This window comes from Lathyrus oleraceus, chromosome 7 (genome assembly GCF_024323335.1).
Source record: "Lathyrus oleraceus cultivar Zhongwan6 chromosome 7, CAAS_Psat_ZW6_1.0, whole genome shotgun sequence".
Lineage (NCBI taxonomy): Eukaryota > Viridiplantae > Streptophyta > Magnoliopsida > Fabales > Fabaceae > Lathyrus > Lathyrus oleraceus.
In genome coordinates, this window is record NC_066585.1 from 228,219,947 (window position 1) to 228,240,713 (window position 20,767).

Sequence of the window (20,767 nt, forward strand, 5' to 3'; positions counted from 1 at the left end):
CTTTTGCAGGTGCTGTTAGATATTTTCACTCACTTGTAGGTTGGGATGTGAAGCTTTTGACCAAAGATCCCCGCAGAGTCCAATCAGGGACGAGGGATTGAAGAATGGTGAAAAGACGACGAGAGACGTACGACGATCTGGGAAGGTTAATCAAGAAGACTCTTCAAAGTCTGGAGATTGGAAAGTTTGTATGAATCCAAGGAGTTCGATCTCCGTGGAGTACGGAGAAGGCGAGAATACAAGGTGATGAATCAGAAAAGTCCAGACGAGTCTGGGAGCTCTCAAAAGTAGAAAGCCGACACTGGATTTAGATGGTGAATACCATGGTTCGACGAGTCGACGGGTGTTCTGTGCCAGACTTTCCTTATTTCCCCAAGCAGAGTTGGGATTGTTACCTCCTCAGCAGATTCGAGGTCTGTGTCTTCCCTAGTAGGGTCGGGATGGTTATCTCCCCAGCAGGTTTGAGATCGGTGTTTCCTCAGCAGCCAGGCCTGAAGGTTTCTATTTCCCCAGCGGAGGTGTCTGTTGGTAGTTGTTTCCCCTAGCATGGCGGAGCTTGTTAGTTCCCCAGCAAGTCGAAGATTGTTGTTTTCCTCGCAGAATGCGTTGGGAGTTTCTTCCCCAGCGAAGTCTCCAAGTGGATCGGGTTCAATGGAGGTCATCCCTGGTAAGGGTGGTCCTTTCCCCAGTAGTGGTGCTATTCCCCAGCAAGGTGGAGGTTGGAGTGTTGTCGAGTTCCTCAGTAGAGTGCCTCGAGCTCCCTAGAAGAGTCCCTTGAGGGGGATACTGTTTATGCATTCATCATGTAGATAAGCATAGCATATTGCATACCTAATTGCGTAGCATTTCCATAGTTATGGAGCATTACGCTGAAAAAAAATCATGCATCATCATTGCAAGCATCAGTTACTCAAGCCGTGGTTACCGTTTGAGAATTGGTTTCACTAGATGGTGAAGATGTTACTCTGAGGAGTTTAGCATCGTGTTGGTAAGTCAACAATATTCCCCGGTAGTGCGATACTAGAGGATATTTCTGTCGTACGAGATAGAAGTTGGAAGATGTTACTCTGAGGAGTTTGGCATCATGACGTTGGAGCAACAATGTTCCCCAATAGTGCGATATTGGAGGAAAATTTTCCGTCGGGCGGAGATGGAAATAAAATCATAGAACGTTACGCGATCAGCGCGAAAATCGATGAATGGAGAGAAGGAAGTGTTGCGGCATTTTCTGGAGAATGGGGTTCAAACGGAGATTGGAGTTGAAGATTATATCCGGGATGAGGTCCTCAGGATTGTCTTCTGATTATGTGTCACCTTAGACTTTGGCTGAGGCCAACAGAAGTCGTTATGGGTGTCTTCTGAGGAAGAAATGCACATATTACCTTCCTGTTGTGAAGGTGTACCTTTTGATATGTCGCCATCAGAGTGGTGTTATTTCCGGCATTGCCAGCGGAATTATCACAAGAAAATGGAGAGCGGGGTTCAAATGGAGAGAAGGAGATGCTAGACATTTTCTGGAGAACGGGGTCCAAATGGAGAAAGGGAGACACGGGGTGTTTTTTGGAGAGCGGGGTTCACAACGGCGATCACGAGCTATCGTCAGGCGACTGGGGTTCAATTGGAGAGCGGGGTTCATTGTTTGGCAAACAAGACTACTATGAAGGTGTCGGGGTTCAATTGCGGTGATCCGGGATCATCTGCACGAAAGAAAATATTTGTTATGGGTCCAAGAAAAGCAAAAAGATCATCAATCAGAAAGTTTCGGGGTTCAAGAAAAATCAAAAATAAAAATAATAATAATAATCCTCAGCGAATGCGGCGTTCAGGCCATGGGTATTCCTGTGTTACCGTTTTATTTTGATATCCAGGTGTCATACCCCAAAATTTGCCCATTAATATTTCAAGACATTTTGCAAGGCATTCCGACTCATATATGACACTGATCTTGAAGAAACAAAGGCCCAGCTCACGGATGGCCCAATCCAGAAAATGGCCCAAACTGGCCTGTTCGCTACGCGCTCGCCTAGCGAAGCTGACAGACAACAAAAATTTCGGGCTTCATTCTGAGCCCATTAGGTCACCATTATCACTATAAATACCAGCACTTCAGTAATAAAAAAAAAAAAAAAAAAAAAAAAAAAAAAAAAACAAAAAAAAAAAAAAAAAAACGAAAAAAAAAAAAAAAAAAATTTAATTAATTAATTAATTAATTAATTAATTAATTAAATAATTAAAATAAATATATAAATAAAATATAACAAATTATTTTGGACTTGGGTCTCCCTCATTCCAAGCCCATTACCCATGAAATTAGTCTATAAATACTGAAGTTTCAGTAGAGGAAAAAACACTTGGAGTTACACTGGGAGATTCACTGAAAAAAAAGAGGAGGAGAACAGAGAAGAACGAATAGAAGTTTTGGCATAGGAACCCTGCCTACCCGGAGAATTCAGAGTAAAGAAACCCTGAAGGCAGCCCATCTGCACCGAAGCCATCGCCGTCCAATTCCCGCTGCCTAACTTATTCCGATACTACAAGTGGTCAATCCCTTCAACCTTGAATTGGCAAACAGGTTTGCGTATCTCTATTGTTTATACTTTCAATTGGCCATATCTACATATATAATGCATCATGATTAAATGTTGATATATAATTTGCTTTCGTATGGGAATTTAAATATGCCTGAATACCCTGAATGTTTGACCATGTTATTCCTGTGATAAAATGCCATAAAATTCAAAGTTCCTAACATGGGGTTGTTTTCAAATTCAAAATCCGTGGCCGCTCGCTAGCACCTCGCTAGGCGAGCCTGGGGCGAGTATTCGCCTGGCCTTCGCTAGGCGAGGCAGAGGCGAACGAGACAGTAGCTGACTTTTCTATTCTGTTTTTTTTTATGTTTTATCATAGCCATGCATTATTCATCCTATCCTATTTATTGTTGTGATATTTCTCCGGTGTAATCTTCGATTGCACCATGATTTGGTGTTCTGACATGTTTCTTTTTTTGAGTTTCGTAAAGGTTCACATATCCCAGGAAAAGGTTATTGGCTAGGTATTCCACTTTATTTGTGGGATACCCTTGTGGAGTTTCACCCTAAATTAATTTTTTAATGTATTAATTTCTAATGTATTAATTTTTTAATATATTATTTTTAATAATTTTAATGTGGAGTTTCATCCTAATTATATAATTAATTGTAAAACTTTGCCTTTGAATAAGTGATCTTGGACCTCTCTTTGTTGCCTTACGATTACGATATTACGGTCATGTCCCGCGAACGTGGGGATACCCTTAGCAAAGACCCTTCGGTTAAATCATCATAAAATAAATTATAGTCCCTCGGATGTTGCCTTCGAATATACAACTTTGTCCCTCGACGACCCTCCGATGTTGCCTACGGTTAAAAGATGATAGTCCCTTCGAATGCTAAGGTATCCTCGTAACTGTTGCCTTCAATGACCAATCGATGACCCTACGATGACCCTTTTACATCCAAAGGATAAAACTACTTATTTCTCAATAATAAGGACAGTTTTACCCTCATAAGGATAGGAAATACTCATAAAGACCTTGGGTCGGTATAACTCTTAATTGCTGGCTCACAACCTAAAACATTTTTTCACACCTCACACCTTTCAAAATACCTTCAGAAAATCACCACTTGGTATACATTCATACTAGAATCATTACCGAGTTATATTTTTCTAAACAATTTTCAAAACTAAACGAGATAATCACTTTGTATACATTCATACAAGAATCATTACAAAGTTAAATTCTCTTTTCAAAACAATTTTTCTAAACAATTCACAAACACTTTTTTTTAAAAAATAATATAAGTGATCGAGCAATTAAGAGCCCATGGATAACCATGGATACAAAGGGTGCTAACACCTTCCCTTTGTATAATGTACCTCCCGAACCCAAAGTCTAAATTAAGGTCTTTCCTGTTCTTTTCCACCTTTCCTTATTGGATAAAAGAAAAGTCGGTGGCGACTCTTGCTAACCGCGACATTGCGATTAAAACCACAAAAAAGTCCAGTTCACCGTATGACAGAACTGGCGACTCTGCTGGGGAATCGGAATATTTAAAAAGAGAGGTTACCTTAAAAACAAGATCACTTATTCAATTTGTCTGATTTATTTTTAAGGGATTGCTTGGGTATGTTATGCTTGAGTGAAAGGTCCTACACCCCGATCTAGTGTACCTTAGGTAAGTAGCAAGAGATCATCGCGACTGTCCGGCGTATACTGGAATGGTCAAAATGATGGCTACGGTTAATGTGGCACTTTGGATGTCCTGATGTTCCTCATGTTAGTTGAGGAAATATTTGGCATTCGCGTGGTGTCATAAAAGCATTAACCAGACCTTTAGAACCCTAATTGACTCATCCTGGCCATTAGAAAGTAGTGAGATAACTGGCTTCGGTTCCGACTGGAGTTGGTTGAGACTCGATACTACACTCTTTGAGATTGGACTTTAGGGAAGCTTCGGTCAACCACTTGGTGTTGCACTGAAGTGGACTTAAGGAAAGGTCAATGATTTGAGATCCTTCTAGAACCCGGTTACTATTCTAAGACAGGTTGAACCAACCAAACTTCAGTGGGGAGGGTATTTACCTATGAAACTCACGCAAGCCTTAAAACCTAGGAATGATTGTTGTGTGACTTGCTTGTGCTTGTTATTTATCTAACAACAGGACATCATAACAACATAACATCATAACATCATGGCATTGTACTAACCATTTCAAGGATTTAGGGATTTAACTCTGCTAAAAAAAAACAAAAACAAAAGCAAAAACAAAAGAGAAAAGAAAAAAAAAAGCTCTTTTTGTTAGTTTATGCAAAGTTAAATCCCGAAAGTCCTTGAAAACATTTCATACATTGCATTGCATCGCATAACAGGTATTCTAAAGGATCAGTGTTCTCACGATTTTCCTATCAAACAGATTCCAGCAGATTCAAACAGATTGAACAATGGCTCTCGAACAAACTGTCAAAGATCTCCAGGCCCAGAATGCTCAATTCCAGGAAATGATGCTGAGCTTATCTAAGGGGCAGGAAGAACTGAAAGCTCTTTTGATGGAGAAGAAGAAGGACCAGAAACCCGTGGGTTACATCAACCCGGGGAGAAGGCTTAAGGGACAGGTTACAGGAGTCAAGATTAGAATTCCGAAGGATTCAGAAGAAGAGACCGAGAATGATTCGGAAGATGAGAATCCTAATCTCGTCAATTCTGAGGACGACGACGAAGATTATGAACATGAACAGTACTCTCCGAAGGATGATAAGTACAAGTTGCTGGAAGAACGTATGCTAGCTATGGAGGGGCAGAAAGTGCCCGGTCTGGATTTCGAAAACTTGGGTCTGGTCTCTGATGTGGTCATTCCCCGCAAATTCAAGGTTCCCATTTTCACTAAGTATGATGGTGCCTCTTGTCCTCAGATGCATCTAAGGGCTTATGTGAGAAAGATTCAGCCGCACACTACTGATAAGAAACTGTGGATCCATTTCTTCCAAGAGAGTCTGTCTGGCACACAGTTAGAGTGGTATTATCAGCTTGAGAGCTCTAACATCCGCACATGGACTGATTTAGCAACAGCTTTCTACAAGCACTACCAGTATAATTCTGAGTTAGCGCCTACTCGGCTACAGCTACAAAATATGACTATGGGCTCTAAAGAAAGTTTCAAAGAATATGCTCAAAAATGGAGAGATTTGGCTGGCAGAGTCAAACCCCCTATGACTGATCGAGAGTTAGTGGACATGTTCATGGGTACACTGACTGGCCCATTCTACAGCCATCTACTGGGAAGTTCCTCGTCAGGTTTCACTGAACTTATCTTGACAGGTGAACGGGTTGAAAGCGGCATTCGAAGTGGAAAGATACAGGCAGCTACTTCTGCAAGCACCAAAAAGTCCTATCAGGGAAAGAATGAATCAAATGCTGTGTACAGTGAGAGGAAGCATAACAAGAAGAATCGTGACCATACTGTTGGGGCAGTTACAATTGCCGCACCGCCATCTCAGAACTTCCAACACAGACAAGACAGGTCGAGAAGACAGTTTACCAAGATCAATATGACTTTAACCCAAGCACTGCAGAGTATGTTAAAGGCCAATTTGATTACCCTCAGAGGCCCTCCTGCAAATCCCAACACTACTTCTCCTCGTTATAATCCCAACGCCAGGTGTGCCTATCACTCCGATAGCCCCGGGCATGATACGAATGATTGCTGGTTGTTGAAGAACAAGATTCAGGATATGATCGACGCTGGAGAAATTGAATTTGATCCTCCGGCGACCCCCAATGTCATCACAGCACCTATGCCTAATCATGACCAGAATGTTAATGTTGTGGACGACAATTCTCACGTTACTGACGTTGCTGATTTAGCATCTCCTCTCCTGATCGTTAAGAAGAATTTATTGCAAGCTGGTTTATTTCCAGGTTGTGCTGAAGATTGCGATCTCTGTGTACTCCGACCCAATGATTGTTTGAAGTTGAAGAACGGCATTCAACGGCTGATGGATGATCGTACAATTCTATTTGAAAGGGTTCCTAAGGTGGACAACTCTATTGAAGAGGTATCTGTGATTGCTAGGTCCAAAGCTCCAGTGAAGATTACCGCTACTAGAGTGCCTGTGAAGATTACCGCTGAGCCCAAAGTGGCTCCCCTGATTATTACCGCACCTGGCCCCGTGCCATATTCCTCCAGCAAAGCTATTCCGTGGAACTATGGAGGCGACGTTTACATCCATGGCATAAAGCAAGTTGGTAGTTCTGCTAATCCTAATGATATTGTGGGGACTAGTAAAGTTACTCGAAGTGGAAGGATCTTCTCTCCAGAAATCTCACCTCCCGCTCCCGAAATTCGAGGAAAAAGACCAGTCAATCCTCCTCAGTCAGAGACATCGGTCGAAGTTACTTCTGAAGATGTTGCCAAACAGGAAATGGAAGAGATGCTGAAAATCATCCGTAAGAGCGATTTTGATGTAGTGGAACAATTGGGGCATACTCCGTCTAAAATCTCAATGTTGTCCTTGTTGTTATCCTCTGAATCCCATGCCAATGCATTGATGAAATTCTTGAAGACCGCTCATGTGCCTCAAGAAACATCCGTCGATCAATTCGAACATTATGTTGCTAATTTGACTGTTGACAATGGCCTAGGCTTTTCCGATGCTGACCTGACGCCAGCAGGAAAGAATCACAATAAAGCTCTGCATATCTCCATCGAGTGTGAGGGGATCACCCTGGCTCACGTGTTGATCGACAACGGCTCTTCCTTGAATGTGCTCCCGAAAGCTGTACTCGATAAATTTGACTACAAAGGCATTGAACTGAAACCTAGTGATGTTGTGGTGCGTGCTTACGATGGTGCGAAGAGTGTTGTCTATGGTGAAGTGGTTCTCCCTATCAAGATAGGACCTCAAGTCTTCAGCACTACCTTTCACGTGATGGACATTCGTCCCGCCTACTCCTGCTTGTTGGGGCGCCCTTGGATCCATGGGGCAGGTGCGGTAGCTTCGTCGCTTCATCAAAAGCTGAAGTATCCAATAGCAGGCATGGTCGTCACTGTATGTGGAGAAGAAGAGTATATTGTCAGTAGTGTGCAAGCCTTCAAATACGTCGAGATGGATGGTGAATTCTTTGAGACTCCTTCTCAGTCATTTGAAGTAGTTCCTCCACCCATTCCTGTCCTTAAGCCAACTCCCCTTGTGCCCAAGGTTGTTCGTGCTCCCCCTGTCATGATCTCTCTGAAAGATGCTCAAGCCGCGGTTGAAAGTGGTGATCGTATTGGTTGGGGTCGACTGATTAATGTACCGTACAAGTCTGATAAAGCTGGCCTGGGGTTTAACTCTGGAAAGATAGTCAAAAATCAGATTAATGCTGTAGAAGATGCTGATAGCGATTGCGACTTGGATAGCTGGATTTTCCCAACAATTGGTGACGGACTCAACAATTGGAAGGCTGAAGACATTATCCCGATTTCCTTTAGTCAGGAGTAATTGTTATTGTTTATTTTAGAGTTGCAAATTTTAATTTTCTTTTACAATTAAACTTCTTAAGGCATCGTGTCTATGCCCGGGGCACGATAGCTAATTTGTTAAGGGTTTTTGTCATTTTCATAAGCATATTTATATTCAATAAATCAATGGACGTTTTGCATTCAAATATTGCGCTCTTTGTCTTTCCTATCATCTTTCAAACAAGCTATGTTTTCTTACACACACGCACGTAACGAATTGCAGATCCCTATCCACTCTGGATCCTGTTGATAATAGTTCTACTACTGTTCATTATGACTTTGAAAATCCGATCTACCGAGCCGAAGATGGAAGTGAGGAAGATTGTGAAGTACCTGAAGAACTTGCCAGACTGTTACTGCAAGAAGAAAGGACTATACAGCCGCATGAGGAGTCAGTTGAGACTGTAAATCTGGGTACCGAGGTGGACAAGAAAGAAGTCAAAATAGGAGCAGGCTTGGAAAGCAGTGTCAAAGGAAGATTGATCCAGATGCTACATGACTATGTGGAGATTTTTGCTTGGTCTTACGAAGACATGCCAGGGCTGGATACCGATATAGTGGTGCATCGTTTGCCGATGAAGGAAGATTGTCGTCCTGTTAAGCAAAAGGTTCGTCGCATGCGTCCTGAAATGTCCGAGAAAATCAAAGCCGAGGTGATGAAACAATTTGACGCTGGTTTTCTGGCTGTTACTTCTTATCCTCAATGGGTTGCTAATGTGGTACCAGTGCCAAAGAAGGATGGTAAGGTGCGAATGTGTGTGGATTACAGAGATTTGAATAGAGCGAGTCCCAAAGATGATTTTCCACTGCCACATATTGATGTTCTGGTAGACAACACCGCTCAACACAAGGTATTCTCCTTCATGGATGGATTCTCGGGTTATAACCAGATCAAAATGGCACCTGAGGACATGGAGAAGACTACGTTTGTGACGCAATGGGGCACCTTCTGTTATAAAGTAATGCCGTTTGGTTTAAAGAACGCAGGAGCAACGTACCAGCGTGCTATGGTGGTTTTGTTCCATGACATGATCCATCATGAAATAGAAGTATATGTGGACGATATGATAGCCAGGTCTCATACTGAAGAAGAACATCTCGATCATTTATACAAACTGTTTGAGAGGCTGAAGAAATACAAGTTGAGATTGAACCCGAACAAATGCACCTTTGGAGTAAGATCTGGTAAACTCTTGGGCTTTATTGTCAGTGGTAAAGGTATTGAGGTTGACCCAGCCAAGGTGAGAGCTATTCAAGAGATGCCAGTTCCCCGTACGGATAAAGAAGTCAGAGGTTTCTTGGGACGTTTGAATTACATTGCCCGATTTATTTCCCATTTGACCGCTACTTGCAAACCCATCTTCAAGTTACTGAGAAAAAATCAAGAGATGATATGGAATGATGAATGTCAAGAAGCTTTCGACAAAATCAAGAAGTACCTCCAAGAACCTCCGATTCTGGTACCACCAGTTGAGGGAAGACCTCTAATCATGTATTTGACCGTTTTAGAAAACTCAATGGGGTGCGTGTTGGGGCAACATGACGAGTCTGGTCGAAAAGAGTATGCCATATACTACCTTAGCAAAAAGTTTACCGACTGTGAAACAAGATACTCACTGCTCGAGAAAACTTGCTGTGCTTTGGCCTGGGCTGCTCGCCGACTAAGACAGTATATGTTGAATCACACCACTTTGTTGATTTCTAAGATGGATCCTATCAAATACATATTTGAGAAACCCGCCCTCTCCAGAAGAATAGCAAGATGGCAGATGATTTTAACAGAGTATGATATCCAGTATACCACCCAAAAAGCAATCAAAGGAAGCGTGCTAGCTGATCATTTGGCTCATCAGGCAGTGAATGATTATCAGTCTATGAATTTTGAGTTCCCAGATGAGGATGTCATGCTTGTTACTGATTATGAAGAACCTGGACCAGAGGAAGGACCTGAAGTGGGATCCCGATGGACTATGGTTTTTGATGGATCGTCTAACGCATTGGGCAACGGTATTGGCGTCGTGATCATTTCCCCCAAGGGTGGCCATACGCCTTTCACCGCTAGACTATGTTTTGAGTGCACCAACAATATGGCTGAGTATGAAGCGTGTATTTTGGGACTCAGAGCTGCTATAGACCTAAGAATCAAGTTCTTGAAGGTGTACGGAGACTCAGCCTTGGTAATCAGTCAGGTCAAAGGAGAATGGGACACTAAACATCCGAATCTCATCCCTTATCGAGAACGGGTGTTGACATTAATCCCATACTTTGAAGAGATCACATTCGAACATATTCCACGAGAGGAGAACCAGTTGGCAGACGCATTAGCTACCATGTCATCTATGTTCAGAGTCAGATGGGACAATGAAGCTCCCCGGATTACCATTGAACGACTAGACGAACCAGCATATTGTTATGAACTTAACGCTGATGAAGTAGAAGAGAAGCCTTGGTACCACGAGATAAAAAGATATTTAGAAGCTCAAGAATACCCTGAAGGGACATCCATCAATGACAGGAAATTTCTGAGGAAGTTCTCCGCTAAATTCTTTTTGAGTAATGGAATATTGTACAAACGTAACCATGATTCGACTTTGCTTCGCTGTGTGGATAGAAAGGAATCAGAGAAGATTATGGAAGACATGCACGACGGTATCTTTGGGACTCATTCTAGTGGACATACGATGGCCAAGAAGATTCTGAGATCAGGGTATTATTGGTCTACCATGGAAACTGATTGCCACCATCACTCCAGAACTTGTCATAAGTGCCAGATCTATGCGGATAAAGTACATGTGCCTCCTGCTCCATTAAACGTGTTGACAGCGCCTTGGCCCTTTGCAATGTGGGGCATTGATATGATTGGCGAGATTAAACCTACCGCCTCTAATGGACATCGTTTCATCCTTGTTGCTATTGATTACTTCACAAAGTGGGTGGAGGCAGCCTCATTTGCTTCTGTTACTAAGAATGTGGTGGCACGATTCATCAAGAACAGCCTCATCTGCCGATACGGCGTCCCTGAGAGAATTATCACTGACAATGGCACTAATTTGAACAACAAGATGATTACTGAACTCTGCACGCAGTTCAAAATAAAACACCATAACTCTTCTCCGTACCGGCCAAAGACGAACGGCGCTGTAGAAGCGGCTAATAAGAATATTAAGAAGATTATACAAAAGATGACGGTAACATACAAAGACTGGCATGAGATGTTACCATTTGCTCTTCATGGTTATCGTACTTCGGTACGAACTTCGACAGGGGCAACTCCTTTCTCTTTAGTCTACGGAATGGAAGCCGTTTTACCAGTAGAGGTTCAGATTCCCTCTCTAAGGATCATGAAAGAGGCGGGCTTAGACGAGGACGAATGGATTCAGACTCGACTCGATCAGATACATTTGATTGATGAGAAGAGACTTGCGGCTGTATGTCACGGGCAGATATATCAGAAGCGCATGACCAGGGCATTCAACAAAAGGGTCAAGAGACAAGTGTATCAAATGGGCGACTTGGTGATAAAGCGTATCATCCTACCACAAACTGATCCCAGAGGCAAATGGACTCCCACATACGAAGGGCCATTTGTAGTTAAGAAGGTATTCTCTGGTGGAGCCATGATACTTGCTACAATGGATGGCGAAGATTTCCCGCATCCCGTGAACGCGGACATAGTTAAAAAATACTACGCATGAAAGAGACCCGCTAGATCGACGTATCTAGGCAAAAGTAAGGGCATCCCGGCGAACCAAAAGGGTTCGGGCAAAAATTAGGGATATATATAAAAAAATGTACACCCGGCAAGTCGAAAACCTGAAAAGGCGGCTTGGGCAAAAAAGGGTATCCTGGTGGACTGAAAACCTGAAAAGGCGGTCCAGGCAAAAATTAGGGATTAAAGCGTATGACTATGTCCCGTTCTCAGTCAACTTTATCCAAGTTCAAGGGATTGACCAAGCCAATCACTTCTATCCGACAGCAGGGGATGAGATGCTTGAAGACATAATGACAGTAGTAGACTTAAAATCAATAAGACTTTTCTGCATAGCTTTCTCTTTGTTTTTGACAATTTCCTCTTACTAGGATTTCTGTCTCCTTGTACACAAATTGCCTGTTCATAGGCCTCCTTTCAAAATCAATGCAATTCATTTCAAAAAAGATGCTTTTGTTTTACTTTTTCTGTTTTGTTTGCGTAAATGTCCATTGATTTAATTTGAATTAATATGTGCATTTGAATATGATAAATGTTTACCAAAATATATGCGTAGAATAGCAATAGCAATTACTACCCGACTTCAGGATCGAGGAGAAGGTCTAACCATGCTTCCAATGAATCCGCTACCAATTCTATTCCCCCAGCAAGTCTGCTATTCCTCAGAAGAAATTAGCAGTATTCCCCGGCACAGCCAGTTACTCCCCAACAGAGGTCGGCATCATCAGACAGATTGATCATCTCATCCATCCTCAGCCAAGATCTGTGGAATATTTCTACCATCAGACAGAATCAAGAACCCCCTGCCGAGAAAGGGTCATCGTTACAAATATCTCCAATCAGTAGATGGGGATTTATTTTCCCCAGTAGAGTCCCCAAGCAGAACTTCTCATACGCATAACTCATTCATTACATCATTTCACAGCATACGCATGCATACAACATTCGCATTTATTTTAGCATAACACGAAACATCTCATACATCATGACATAGCATGAAGCTAACTTTTCTTTGCAGGTTATTTATCCTCCTGATATAGTCAAAATAAAAGGTTCATTCAGACAGACACCTTTATCAATCACATTCAAGATTCAGATACATATTTCAAATACAGTTCATGGGAACATTCATTCTGACAACACTTCGATATCCTCCTAACGATGGCATTTTTAAGCCCATCCCAGACATTTATTGCAAGTACAACATATACAGGTTATCAGATACAGCCTAACGTACGGTTCATTCTGATTCAGCCCAACATATGACTTCTTCAGCAACTCCAATGCGGTCTAACGTACGACCCATTTGGACCTTCAAATCCTCAGATGCTGCCTAGCGTACGGTACATTCTGAAGTGTAGTCTAGCGTACGACTACTTTCTTCTTCGGATACAGCCTAACGTACGGCTCATTCTGCAACTCAGATACGATCTAGCGTACGATCCATTCTGAACTCCAGCAACTCCAACGCGGTCTAACGTACGACCCGTTTGGATCTTACAACCCTCAGATGCTACCTAACGTACGGTACATTTCTGAAGTGTAGTCTGGCGTACGACTACCGCTTTCATCATCAGATGCGGCCTAACAGACGACTCATTCTGCGACGGTCTAACGTACGACCCGTTCGGATGTCCATCCCCTCAGATGCTACCTAACATACGGTACATTTCTGAAGTGTAGTCTAACGTACGACTACCCCTTTCGTCATCAGATTCAGCCTAACGTACGGCTCATTCTGCAACTCAGATACGATCTAGCGTATGGTCCATTCTGATCCTTTATCCCCAACAGCATATGACACACTCCGACTCCCCAGCGAAGTCGGCAGCCTAATGGATGACTCATTATACGGTCTAACGTACGACCCAGTGTGGCACCCATGTCTTCAAATTGGCCTAATATACGGCGCGATCTGAAGCTTTCGTCATCAAACCTCCCGGATGGCACCTTTAAGCCCATCTCCATCAAGACCAACTGTCGATTCTCAAGTGCAAATTTTTGGGGCATTCTAGTGTTCAATAATCTTCCACCTCCAGACCACGAATGGCGTACACACCATTCTAACTCTCTCGGTCCAAGAATATTGAACAGGGGCAGCTGTCATACCCCAAAATTTGCCCATTAATATTTCAAGACATTTTGCAAGGCATTCCGACTCATATATGACACTGATCTTGAAGAAACAAAGGCCCAGCTCACGGATGGCCCAATCCAGAAAATGGCCCAAACTGGCCTGTTCGCTACGCGCTCGCCTAGCGAAGCTGACAGACAACAAAAATTTCGGGCTTCATTCTGAGCCCATTAGGTCACCATTATCACTATAAATACCAGCACTTCAGTAATAAAAAAAAAAAAAAAAAAAAAAAAAAAAAAAAAAAAAAAAAAAATTTAATTAATTAATTAATTAATTAATTAATTAATTAAATAATTAAAATAAATATATAAATAAAATATAACAAATTATTTTGGACTTGGGTCTCCCTCATTCCAAGCCCATTACCCATGAAATTAGTCTATAAATACTGAAGTTTCAGTAGAGGAAAAAACACTTGGAGTTACACTGGGAGATTCACTGAAAAAAAAGAGGAGGAGAACAGAGAAGAACGAATAGAAGTTTTGGCATAGGAACCCTGCCTACCCGGAGAATTCAGAGTAAAGAAACCCTGAAGGCAGCCCATCTGCACCGAAGCCATCGCCGTCCAATTCCCGCTGCCTAACTTATTCCGATACTACAAGTGGTCAATCCCTTCAACCTTGAATTGGCAAACAGGTTTGCGTATCTCTATTGTTTATACTTTCAATTGGCCATATCTACATATATAATGCATCATGATTAAATGTTGATATATAATTTGCTTTCGTATGGGAATTTAAATATGCCTGAATACCCTGAATGTTTGACCATGTTATTCCTGTGATAAAATGTCATAAAATTCAAAGTTCCTAACATGGGGCTGTTTTCAAATTCAAAATCCGTGGCCGCTCGCTAGCACCTCGCTAGGCGAGCCTGGGGCGAGTATTCGCCTGGCCTTCGCTAGGCGAGGCAGAGGCGAACGAGACAGTAGCTGACTTTTCTATTCTGTTTTTTTTTATGTTTTATCATAGCCATGCATTATTCATCCTATCCTATTTATTGTTGTGATATTTCTCCGGTGTAATCTTCGATTGCACCATGATTTGGTGTTCTGACATGTTTCTTTTTTTGAGTTTCGTAAAGGTTCACATATCCCAGGAAAAGGTTATTGGCTAGGTATTCCACTTTATTTGTGGGATACCCTTGTGGAGTTTCACCCTAAATTAATTTTTTAATGTATTAATTTCTAATGTATTAATTTTTTAATATATTATTTTTAATAATTTTAATGTGGAGTTTCATCCTAATTATATAATTAATTGTAAAACTTTGCCTTTGAATAAGTGATCTTGGACCTCTCTTTGTTGCCTTACGATTACGATATTACGGTCATGTCCCGCGAACGTGGGGATACCCTTAGCAAAGACCCTTCGGTTAAATCATCATAAAATAAATTATAGTCCCTCGGATGTTGCCTTCGAATATACAACTTTGTCCCTCGACGACCCTCCGATGTTGCCTACGGTTAAAAGATGATAGTCCCTTCGAATGCTAAGGTATCCTCGTAACTGTTGCCTTCAATGACCAATCGATGACCCTACGATGACCCTTTTACATCCAAAGGATAAAACTACTTATTTCTCAATAATAAGGACAGTTTTACCCTCATAAGGATAGGAAATACTCATAAAGACCTTGGGTCGGTATAACTCTTAATTGCTGGCTCACAACCTAAAACATTTTTTCACACCTCACACCTTTCAAAATACCTTCAGAAAATCACCACTTGGTATACATTCATACTAGAATCATTACCGAGTTATATTTTTCTAAACAATTTTCAAAACTAAACGAGATAATCACTTTGTATACATTCATACAAGAATCATTACAAAGTTAAATTCTCTTTTCAAAACAATTTTTCTAAACAATTCACAAACACTTTTTTTTTTAAAAATAATATAAGTGATCGAGCAATTAAGAGCCCATGGATAACCATGGATACAAAGGGTGCTAACACCTTCCCTTTGTATAATGTACCTCCCGAACCCAAAATCTAAATTAAGGTCTTTCCTGTTCTTTTCCACCTTTCCTTATTGGATAAAAGAAAAGTCGGTGGCGACTCTTGCTAACCGCGACATTGCGATTAAAACCACAAAAAAGTCCAGTTCACCGTATGACACCAGGTCAACATTCTGTTTCGGTATTCAGGCCGACTGTCTCCGTACCAGACGGATTCTTCTGTTGAGATCACTTATTTGCCGATTTCGAAAGGCATTGTTAATTATTTCCCATCAGAGTGCAAATTGTTCGTCTGTTCTTGGTATTCAATCACTCTTCACCCTGATCATCTGAAAGCCGAGGTTGTTCATATCGACAGGTTCACAGTGGATTGAATAGGGGCAGCTGTAACACCTCAAAATTTGCCCTCCTCTCTTGGGACTAGTTTAACATATTTCATTTCATATTTATGGCATTACTCATTGCATATTGCATGTCATGTGGAAATAAATAAGTCATCCTCTAAAGTCTTTTTCAGAAGATAGAGAGGTGAAGAGATTCAAGCCTGAGGGTCTCATGGATTGATCATCAACCATCTGAAGGTTTGTGCTTCAATTAGGGTTTCTTGGTTCTTCAAGAAGGTTGAGCATTATCTTGTTGGCAAGGACATATCACCATAATCATGGTCTTGTCATCCTCAAGGGGTTCATTGTGCCTGCTCAGATTCTTTGGGATTAGGGTTTTGACCTCTGGTCAACCCTAATCAGTTGCATTCTACCAGTCAGGGATCTTCAAGGAGATGAGGTCTTTCTTGAGGAGGAGATCATCATATGATTTTATTGAGCTTGTACAAGCTAGGGTTTCATTTTGGAGCCATTTCATCAAGTGGTTGAGGCTCAAAATCATTTGTGCATGTTCAAGTCATCTGTCAACCATAAAAGTCAACTGCAAGTCAACTGAGGGTTTGGAAGTGGAGAAATGAGTTTCAACATCTCATTCATGTTCAAAAGAGGCTTATTTGTCATGTCAAATGCATATCTTGAAGAATTTGAGGTCAGATCAAAAGTTGCCAAAAATGGAAAGTGACCTGTAATTGAAAGTTTCCAAAAATGGAAAGGTTTTGGTTCAAATTCAACTTGATCTTACATCATCAAATAAGCTTCAATTGAATTTTTGTCTAACATTAAAGTTGAAGATCTCTCTCTCCCATTTCCAAAAAGTCCAAGATCATGAATTTATGATGAATGGTTGAGGAGATATGGTACAATCATTGCCAAGTGTGCATGGAACTTCAAATGGCCATAACTTTTGATTCACAACTCCAATTTGAGTGGCTCTTCTTGCATTTTTCTTCTCATGACATGAAGTTTCCAAAATATTCATTACATTGCATGAATTTCCATCATATGATAATTTGCTATTTCAAGTCAATTTTGGAGGGAAAATGGCCAATTTGAAATTGGTGCATTGTATGGACCAAATGCCATTGCTAACATGTGCATGGGAAGATTCTGAGTGAAAATGAGCTCCCATATGGCACTGTTCACGCATGCATTAGCCATGCACCACCAATTTTCAAGTTTTGGTCATAACACCTTATCTTGATCAAATTTAACTAAACTTTGCTTAATTTTGATTAAGAGTGGATTAAGACTTCATATATATTCATAATCATAACAGAATTTGTGAGAATTCTGGATCTAGATCTCAAAATTTTCTCTCCCTCCAAAATTTTCTCCTAATCATAATTCAAATTTTCATCACATAACATACCAATTTTCTTCCATATTCTTGTTCCTTGGTGTGGATTTAGCATAGATCAAGCATTAGATCTTCAAGATTGGACCAGAATTGTGCATGTGGAGCTCAAGAACATAACCATGGCATTTGAGATTTAAGCAAGATCTACATGTTTCCAAGCCTCAAATTCTTCATAAAGCTTCATCACAAGTGGTTAGGAGTGGATTTGCATGCTTGCTTGACCTTGGATCTGCAGAATTCAGAAACTGTTCTTCAAGAGGTCAAATTTTCGCATCTTTTAATTCTTGTTTTTATGTGCCTAGTGTTGTGGATATTTACTCCCTGATCATTCTGATATAAAGAACATAAAAAATGATGCATTATTCATGAAGTTATGGTTGATTAAAGTTTGATACATCAAAATGTTTTTGCTCGATTTGATTTATACACGATGAATTGATGTGAATTATTAGTGGATTCGTGTTCCTCATTATGTAACGTTCGAATGGTATAAAGATTGGCCAATTCTGGGAAATTCTGGAAAAATTGATTAATGTTGTTACTGTTCATTCATCATCTTCGTGAGGAAGATGATGTTCTTCATCTTAGCGACGCCCTAGCGTCCGCGTCTGTCCGTCGCTAGCATGAGGCTAGGGTTCGCTGCAAAACGGCGCCGTTTCATTGAGGCGCGCTCACATTTGAATCTGGACCGAGTTCGAGTCCAGCGTGCTCCACTTTTTCAAATGTTCATCAATTTATGCCATTTCCCTCCCTTTTTCCATGCTATGTTCATTTCATTTCAAATTATATTTTTCCAACTTCAAAAATCCATAACAAATTGAAAAATGCTCCAAAAAAATCCATGGTTTTTTGCTACTTGATCCTTGAGATGTCCTCTATTTTATGATGTTAAATTCTGAAGTTGTGCATGGCTGGATTTTGAAAGGTGTTAGAATATGTGAACATGTGTACATTTGTGACCTTGCTCCATTCATCTTATCATGAAATGCTTGATTTTAATCCAATGGACATGAAATTTTGCATGATGGTTCTTAACATGTTGATGGATGTTTTGGTTTTGGTTTGACATTTTTTCCATGTGTCATTTCTGTTTTATGTACATGTTAGCATGGTGTGACAATTTGTGTCACACCTTTGGTTGATCAACTTGTGCCATTTAATTTCCATGCCATTTGAACTTGGATGCTTCTGATTTTTTGTATGGTAATCATGTTGGATGTGTTGTATGCTCATGAATTTTTCCAGAATTATTTGAATCATTTATGTTTTGATTTGGATTTTTCATTCTCAATGTCCATTTGTGAGCTTTGAAATTGTCTTTGACTTCTCTTGCACATGAAATGCCTTTGCTTAATGATTTTGTTTTGGTCCTTTTTAGGACATGTTAATATGTGTTTGAAGTTGCATTGTGTTGAATTTCAGCTCCTGTTTTGAATTTTTTTCTTCACCTTTGACCCTAGGCTTTGACCTAGTGGTTTGGACTTACATTTGAGTTGTGAATTTCAGGTTCAAGTATGCATCTCCATGATTGATGTTGCTCCTTCATTTGAGCTTGGTCATTTGTTATTGTTGGCTAACACTTGTTTGTTTTGTAGGCTTTGATGATAGTTCATTTGAGTGTTTGCCTTATGGCTTACTCATTGTGCATATTGGATTGTCTGTTTGGTGTTGACTGTTGTCTGATTGTTTGAACACTGTACTGATTTATTTAATTGTTTACACAGGTACCTAAGTTGCTTTAAGTTCATTTGAACTTTGATTTGCTTTGCTTGTGGTTGGCATACCACCTAGGTATAATTCCTGATCTTCATGTAGTCTGGAAGACTTGTCATGTTACTTTGGCAGGCACCTGTCTGAAGCCCTCCTTAAGAGGCAATGTTTGTGCTTGTTTATCTTTGTGCCTTCTACATATAAAGACCTCCTAAGTGAAGAGGCATTGGCAGATAAAAGGGGTGTGCAATCCATCCTCTGCTACTCAGTTGTGTCATTCATCCTGCTCACACCATGTGTTGATGCACTTTGAATAAAAACCCAAAATCTTGTTGTGTCAAGTCATGTGGAATAGAGTCCCCCATTCTGGACTCCCACACATTCTTTGATTCAAGCTCTCCCAAGCCATGGATAAGAGCTGTGAGGTCTTACCCTCACTTCCCATTTCATCTGCTTCACCCTAACTCTCAATGTTAGGGTTAAGAGCAAACAACACCCATTCCAGTATTTGGCTTGTTTGTCAAGGTCGATATGACCCCTTGACTAAAGCCCAACCTTGCTTGAGACCCCTTGGTTGTGTATAGTGTGTGCTATTTGCTTTTGATGTTTATCTGTTTTGCTTCTCATCTCCTTTCTGTAGGAGTCGTATGATCAACTTTTGAGGAAGTTGACGTACGTAGAGATAGACTTGAGTTGACTCACTGCCTGTGTGAGTCAAACTCTTGTTAGAAACCTCAACCTAGGACTATTGTGGATTACATGATAACTATTAGGCTCGAGTCAGTCTCCCTTTTAGTTTGTCATTTCCCAGTCTCTGGTTAGGATAGAAATTTCTCCGCTGTTCAGGGGAACTACGTTGCCCTGATCCTCATACCAGATGAGGTACGTAGGCAGGAGATCGGGCGAGATCTCTCCGGGCACCCTTTTTCTTTTTGTGTGTGTTTGCTTGACAGCTAGCAGGCTCGAGTACCAGACTCCTTGTTAGCTTGTTTGTTCAACCTTTGTGTTTCTTTTGACGACTCAGCGTCCGGTTAGCGTTTGCTTGCTTGGAGTCTGACGTAAGTCCAGTGATTGGCAGTCGGTTTCCTGTGTTTGTTTGTGTGCTCGGAGTCTGACGTAAGTCCAGCGATTGGCAGTCGGTTTCCTGTGTGCTTTTGTTTGGAGTCTGATGTAAGTCCAGCGATTGGCAGTCGGTTTCCTTGTTTGTGTTTGTTGGTTGGAGTCGGACGTAAGGCCAGCCATTGGCAGTCTGTTTCCATTTGTGTGTTTGTTTTGACGTCTCAGCGTCTTGGTGTTGTGTTTCGTTTCGGCGTGCGTTAGCCGAACTACGGTAGCTCTGATTCTCATTCCATATGAGATACGTAGGCATAGGATGCGATATCCTAGCGAGCCCATTCCCCCCGTCTTCCATCTGTGTTTTACTCCAGTGTGCGTGTATTCTTTTTGAGCAGTTATTTAGCAACCTTATTCTA